The sequence below is a fragment of the Cryptotermes secundus genome, unplaced genomic scaffold (genome assembly GCF_002891405.2).
Source record: "Cryptotermes secundus unplaced genomic scaffold, Csec_1.0 scaffold572, whole genome shotgun sequence".
NCBI lineage: Eukaryota > Metazoa > Arthropoda > Insecta > Blattodea > Kalotermitidae > Cryptotermes > Cryptotermes secundus.
The window spans coordinates 579,902-587,728 of record NW_019725849.1 but is presented as its reverse complement, the minus strand read 5'-3'; positions in this window follow the sequence as shown (position 1 = coordinate 587,728).

Below are 7,827 nucleotides of genomic sequence, written 5' to 3'. Positions count from 1 at the left end.
GGCATTATTGGGCACAAAACCCGTGACACCTGAAATTTATTTTATATTCTTGACCCGTTATAGCTGGGGGTCAGCCATTTTGTTCACCGCGCGAAGCGCTCTAACGTCAGTGTGTCTATAGGCAGTGCAAGTGATGCTGTCTCTGGATGGACGTTTTATTGCCTACAGAGTGATATTTACAAATACTTCGGGCATTCACTGCTGAGGGCTGAAATGTGCGTTCCTGTTTATCGTCACTCATAAAAAGTTATGCAATTAACTGCGCAAACAAATGAAACCGAATGTCCCTAATCAGATGTATGTACATTGCCGGTGTTCGTCTCTTGCCGAGAAACACAAATAAACCGAGGGCTTACCGTAAAGCGTAAGTTATAACAGAAACATGTCTTCCTATTGCCAGGAGTCGATCACAGTGACCGCGGGGTCTAAGGCCTTCGCTCGCTCGAACCCTGGGATCATGGGTTCGAATCCCACTAAGGCATGGGTGTTTGTGTGAGCGTTTATTCTGTGTTTGTGTTGTCCTGTGTGTAGGCAGCGGCGTTGCGACAGACTGATCACTCGTCCAAGGAGTCCTACGGTCTGTGAAAATAAAATTATGAAACTGAAGTCCAGGGTCCAAGAAAGGGCTGTAGAGTCAATGATGAATGAATGAAGAAACTTGCCAGGAAGGGCACTAGTATAGACACGAATGCGGATTGAACTGAACATACGAAGACGGCAACATTCAAAATCAGAGATGAAAGAAAAGGTCGCTGGGCCCCTAAGTAATAAGATGGCGAAATGTCACAGGAAAGGATTTCATTTTTTGATCTAGATTTTTAGAAATAGAGATTGGAAGATAATAAAATATATTGATGTAATTGAAAGACCTATACGAGTATTATGAATCTCCCACATTTTCTAGACAATCGGCTCACGGATGGCGGTGAGGTTACCAGCCTTACTCGCCGGCGGACCGCCCTTTACCCCCCGGAAAATTTCTGGTACTCATTTCTGTTAGAGGCTGAAGTCGGNCTACTACTACTACTACTACTAATAATAATAATAATAATAATAATAATAACAACAACAACAGCAAACATGTAGTCAGTTGCATGCAGTACAACAATCCTACCACGATTCACATTATCCCAGACCATCTGCGCAGGGTCCCCGGCGCACTCGCCAGCGAGCGAAATTGCATTTCAGTATCTGTTTTCAGCCTGTGAACTTCGCGGGTTCTGCCCGGAACCGCTTGTTTTCTGAGACTTCACGTAATCACATAACTGTCTAAAGTTTGTTAGCCTGCTTGTGTACAATACTGCATATCAGTGAGCAATGAACCATACCGGTTATCTTAGATGTCTTAAGAGTACGCATCACACTATAAGGGGAGATACGTTAGAACATGGCGACGTAGCGAAACTTTCTGGTTCACTCTAGCGACTCTCGATTCATACTAAAGGGCAATACGCACTGAACTGTACCACAAATTTACGCAGTGCGATCCATTTAAAACCACGCAAGTACAGTGGAAACTCTAGTGTTCAAGACGATAGATGCGTGTATTCAGAAGAGGAGAGGATACTGCCAGCATGTTGTGTACCACTCATGTTTTACGTTCAGTCAGATATAAAATGCGACGACTTTTTTAGGTGGTACGATTTTAAATGGGTCACGCGGTATAATTAACGTACTTCATTCTTGCCTGTTCTACAGGTGAGTGAGAAACTCTTGCAAAACGTGCAGTGTGTTACACAAAATGCCAGTTGAAGTGATGATTGGACCGTCAGGTGCAGTTAGCGGATGCTCTTGGCTACTGCAAGGAAATTTTCGAAATCTGCTTTGTAGTGCATAACTATTCTGGGGGTCATTCAGTGCTGCAGGTCACTGGATGGGGTTCCCAGCCGCTGGCACAAGAGAACGAAGCTTGTTCTGTAAGATTTTCAGTGGCAGTGAAATTACAAAGAAGACCACAATATGAAAGTTTGCTGTCCTGGATTAGGATGCTAGGCTGAAGGCAGCGTGTAACAAGATATGCACAACATATTTTGGTTACGTGAAATGAGTGGAAGATATTACAGGCATTGCACGAGGGATACATTTATTAGACAGACCACAATACACGTATCCCGGCTCCACTGTAACGTCACTTTGTGTTTCCTATTGGAGTCGCAGATGTACAAATCCGCGAGACGGTAATGCAGCGAGGAACTTGACACAACATGTGCGCATGCGTTAGATGCTAGAGTACTACAGCGAAACACGGGCGCATGCGTTATATGTTAGCGGTGAGGCACGTGACCATGGTGCGCACGCGTAAAGCTCTGCTTTGTGGAGACGGAAAGCCGCACTATAGCTCAAGCGGTTAGTCGCTAGCTTCCCACCGCGGCGGTGCGGGTTCAAACCCGGGTCTGGTCAAGTGGGATTTCTGGTGGACAAAGTAACGCTGGGGTAGGTTTCCTCCGAGTACTTCAGTTTCCCCTGCCAATTTTCATTCCACCAAATTCTCCATCATCATAATCACCCGGGGCAGGTACAATAGGCCAATCAGTGGCCACCGTGCCGAGAGGACCCAACTGGACTCCACCCCCCACTATGCGAAAATTGTGGAGACGAAGGACGGTAAAATTGTGTTCCGTTGAGACCCGGAGGAATGACAAATGCTGTGGAATTGGGCGTCACAGAAATAGCGCTGTAAATGAAACATGTACCATGGAGTTAGTATGTCAGTCTATCAGTGTATGACTGTGAACAAATCTGTACTGGGGGTACCGGTTCATGTTAAGAGTTGGCAAACCTCACACGCTCACTTTCCGATTATTAGAGCGGCAGCAACAGCAGCACAGACTGTCAATTTGTGAAGCAGTTGCTTGTCTTTATGGGTCATAACCGTGTTTACAAGAGCAATTTGGCGCTACCCTGAGCCAGTTTAATCCAGTCCACCTTTACATCAAGATACATTTTAAGAATATTCTCCCTTCACACCACACCATCCCTGGTTTTTCCCCCCTTAGAATGTTTCTCGAGATACATTCTACATACCTTCCAATTTTCAGGCGTCTCTGTGCGTGACAGTCGACTCGTCTCACATCGAAAAAAAGTAGCTTAGATGCGGAAGAACATAAGTGCCACTTTTCTATCTTGAAGGTGGAAGGGAAGAACTTGTATGCCCACCTACCAAAATACACGGTGTCATAGTCTGGAAGAAAATACGAGTCTTAACCGCCTTTAGAACCTCAAATTTAGCAATCTGTTTTCGTCCGCTACTTCCATCAGTAGGCCCATAAAGTTTACTTAACAAAACTCTCAGGCATGGGCACCTCAAAGATCTTATCCGGGGGAGGGGTGGCAGAAAATTTGCTTTCAAACTTACGTTTTAGTGCTTTCAGAATAGCCTTATTGAGCCCCCTCAAGTTGTCAGTCTCCGTATTGAAACACAAATGGATCACATTTAGAAATCACTTTAACATTTGGTATAGTATTCCCCCCCCACACCTTTTTTTAGATGCCTTGTTTGTCCCCCCCCCACCCCCTTTTCCTGGCACCAGTGTTTTCCGACATAACCCCCACCTTCTTTGTAGGTTTTGAAGCTTGAGACAAATCTATTCACACAGAAGTTGTAAGTGACTTTACCAATTATTTCCGCATGTCTACACAGCTACTCACGAAAGAATGCTTTATGCAGAAAGCGCAGGACCGCTACGTTGTGTTTTTACATTAGATGGTAAAGCAGTAAAGTTTTCCCTGCGCTTAACTAATTAAGCACTACACCATGAAGACGTATGGGGGGGGGTGTATGTATGGATCCACGTTTTCTTGACTTCGGCACTAGTTGGAGGTGAGGGGTCAGCTTCACGCTCCGGCCGCTTTATCCCCGGAGAAAGAACCTCCGGTACACATTGAAGAGGAGGCTGGGCGAGCCCCAAAGCCGTTCTGGACGACATGGAGAGTAGGAAATTCTTCATCCTACCGGGACTCAAAGTCCGACCTCTTGCTCGTCCTGCCCGTGGCCAGTCGCTATATCGACTGCGCTGTCCCGGCCCCATAGACGGTAAAGCGGTCCTAACCAAAGTTGCACAGATTTTAATGATACATCACCAAGCAAAATTCAAGTCCTTGTGCCTACATTAACCATCTTATAGCTGAAATTTACATAACGATATATAAGAATTCATTTCATACCCCGCGAAAACACGGGTTTTCCAGTAGAAAGACCCGCCAGTTCATGCAATTTGTTTACGGACCAAGTCGCCGTTTATTCTCAGAATCATACCAAACACATAAAGATACAGCGTAGTTCAAATATACAGCTTTCTTTATGTTAAAGCAGATGGTATGCATACTAACTACTGTGCTCTAATGGGTTAAATTCCGTTAGATTTTTTTCACATCAAAAGTTGGCACTCCCTTCATTTATTATCAATTGTAACATGATGTTTCTACAGATTTTCGTGAAATTCTGTCAATGGGTGCGAAAGTAACTAAGTCCACCTAAACACATATATATGATGCCAATGGCACTAGCCTGAGCCGAGGAGCAGGTTCGAAACAGCTGAAACCAGAAATATTTGGCCGTCGACACGACAGTTGTTTGTTTTACCGTCTGACCGAGCTTGTTTAAACGCAGCTAGTTTTGTTAACCTTCATCTGCTGAAACAAACGGCAAAAGTCACTGAACTCGGGTTCAATCCCCGGCTATCAAAGCTAGAACACGTCTCCACTCACACCGTCTTGCCAGTGGTTCGCGTTATCCTTTCTCGAGGACTCTCGGCTTCTGACTGAGCGCCCTCTCGCGTGCAGACCCGATCTGTATGCGCCTGATACCGAGTGATCGGGATTGCTGCCGCATCAGCAATTGTTGCAGCGGAAGCTCGCACACACCACAGAGGCCACAGACTTTGTAACTATACGCATCACCTACAGTAATTCAAAACTCTGCATTTTGCCTATACTGTGCATTTCGTGTGATTGTCGTAATTCATAAATAATATTTCCCCAAACAGCATTAACCGGTTGGTCTTTCTTATGGGGGTACAGTGTTCCCTGTGAGGTAGGAATTTAATTGATGTTTTCGGATTGGAGTTATTGGCCTTTGTCCATCGTCAAGGACTGTAAAGAACACAATGTTTCGGAAACTGCATGTGTTTCCGCCCTCAGGTAAAAGAGTGGGAGGCGGCTACACTGCTAAGTCCAGTAGAATGAGCAAATCTATATCACCAGACAACCTGTGTCAGCATAAATATATACTGTAACGTGGATGGCCAGAGCGTTGCTAAGTAACGGACTGGTAAACACCTCACGACTGTAACTGTCAGACAGTAATAAATATCTGGTCATAAATATCTGGGGCTCGACACCAAGTCTGTCTGACTGATTGACCGTCAGTCGCAATGTGACTTTGATTTTGAACAGAGGGAATGACAGAATTCGTTCAGGGGCAATTACGAGTCAGTCGTAAGCTAGAGGAGTAAGTCCAGAAGAATTTTTGGCTCCGAGGTTCTAGAGTGATAGAAGACGAAACAGAAAGAAGACTTCATAGTGATTTGAAGTGCTAGTTTCTGTGCTTAGATCCGTTGCCATGAAATGAGTAGTGAAGACGGACGATCCTAGTGCCTGTGCAACGGTGAACTGTAAATTGTGGAAAGCAACAACAGCGCTGTATTTAAATGTGATTAAGAGAACTTGTAGCTAAAGTGATAATAAATCCAATCATCCGGAGTAGAACCCGTCATTTTCGTCACGGGTACCACCCTACACGTGACAATATACAATCTGAGTTCAGGTTTCGTCGATGGGAGGCAACAGGAGGCTTTATAATAAGAAACATGGAAGGACGTATGGAGACCGTAAATTAAGAAGAGAAAGGCCGTGCCGTAGCTCAGGAAGTTTGCCGCCGGATTCTCACCACGGCGGCCCGGGTTCGATCCCGGGTCAGGTCATGTGGGATTTGTGGTGGACCAAATGGCGCTGGGGTAGGTCTTCTCCGTGTACTTCGGTTTCCCCTACCAATCTTCATTCCACCAATTCATCTGTCTCACCCCACTAAGAATGCTGAATGCTGAGGATGAAACTAAGGTTTCAAGTTTTATAATTCCCATCCACCGCTAGCGCCATATGTGGAAGAAACGTTGAATTTTAAAACTGATGTAATATAGGAAGAGTCACTTAGCACATCCCGACCTCATTGATGTTAAGGAGAAATTCCCGTCATTGATTGGCTGATTGGTTTGGATAAACATACCATATGACGTATTTCCTATACCTGCAGTTACTTTCAATTTGGCCGCGCCATAGCTCAAGCGGTTAGTCACTGGCTTCCCACCGCGACGACCCGGGTTCGTTCCCGGGTCTGGTCAAGTGGGATTTGTGGTGGAAAAAGTGGCGCTGGGGCAGGTTTTCTCCGAGTACTTCGGTTTCCCGTGCCAATCTTCATTCCACCAATTGCTCCACAATGAATCTCACCTATCATCTGGGGCTGGTACAATAGGCCAGAAGTGGCTGCAGTACAAGGGACATAGTCCCACCCCACTAGCAATAAAAAAATACGTTCAATTTCCAAAGTTCTGGCTTCATCCAAGCCTACCCTTTGACCTTCTTCATAGGCATGCTGGGTTAGTTTGGATTTTTCTAGAAGACCCTCTTCGAGATTGTGCCTATGCCTCACGGCTACATATCTGCCTGTTTCGCCAATGTAGCATCTGCCATGTTCACAGGGAATGTTATAGAAGCAATTTCCCTTCTCTTTCGGATATATTTTCGGCATGGTTCTCATGGCATGTGTTGTTGGATCAGTTTCTTCAAAACTTCCCCAGGCTCCCGGGATGGCAGCTGAAGTCTGTCTCATGACAGTTGTACTAACAATTGCAACTAGACCGCAGGAAGTTCACTGTCATGTTCAGGCTTCAAACGGCGAAGTGACAAATTATGGTAGCCCATCACAGTCCAGCAGTTATCACTCTAGCTTTTCGCTGTACAGATGCGGGTTTGAATCTCGGTTCGAAGATCGTGGTTCATCTCAGCCGAATGACGGACCAATGCTGCTGTCTACGCTACTCATCGGCAACGAGCACCTTTCCGTTTTGCGTTAAGCAGCGCATTAAATTGAAAAAAAAAGTTTTAAGGAAACGGAAAACAAATACAAGAAAGAAAAGACAGAGATGCCAAGGTATCTCAGTTTGTATAGTGACTAGACTACAGGCTCTACGATCGTACAGTCGTGGTTCGATTCCCGGCAGAGGCAAGCGTCAAGACCGGCTCTGTGTCTCTAGCCAATGGGTACCGGGGACTATTTTCTCATAGGTAAAGCGGCCGTAGATGAATATGCCGATACTAGAATGCGTGTAGCTGTACTTCCACTCTCCATTACGTCTTAATGGCGCGGTGATGAATTAAGAAGAGGGACAGCTTTACTATAGCAAAAAGAAGTACAATTTTTAGCACTCTGGCTTGCATGTGAACCTGTTTGAGGGTGGAGATTTTAACGCACGGAGAAACATTTGTGGAATTACTATCCTCACGCCCTTATAACGAACATCGTGAGGTTCAGGGAATGGCATGCATCCTTTTCGACCGAATTACAGGTGTGCCAACATTTGGATTTAACAGCATTATCGGACACCGCCTCTCCGCAATTAATTAAATCGATGATGTATTCTAGTGTTAAATAAACGGATAACCACTTCCAGCAGCATTAAGAGGTTGGTCTTTCTTGAGCTGTTCTAGACTCAATTGTCACTGGCCATTCCCTTCTCTTTGGCGTGACGTAGCCTTTCTTTTTCATTGCCTCCAATATGGCCCGCAACGCCTCATCCCTTTAGGTCAATCAACCGTCCTTTTCCCCTTCAC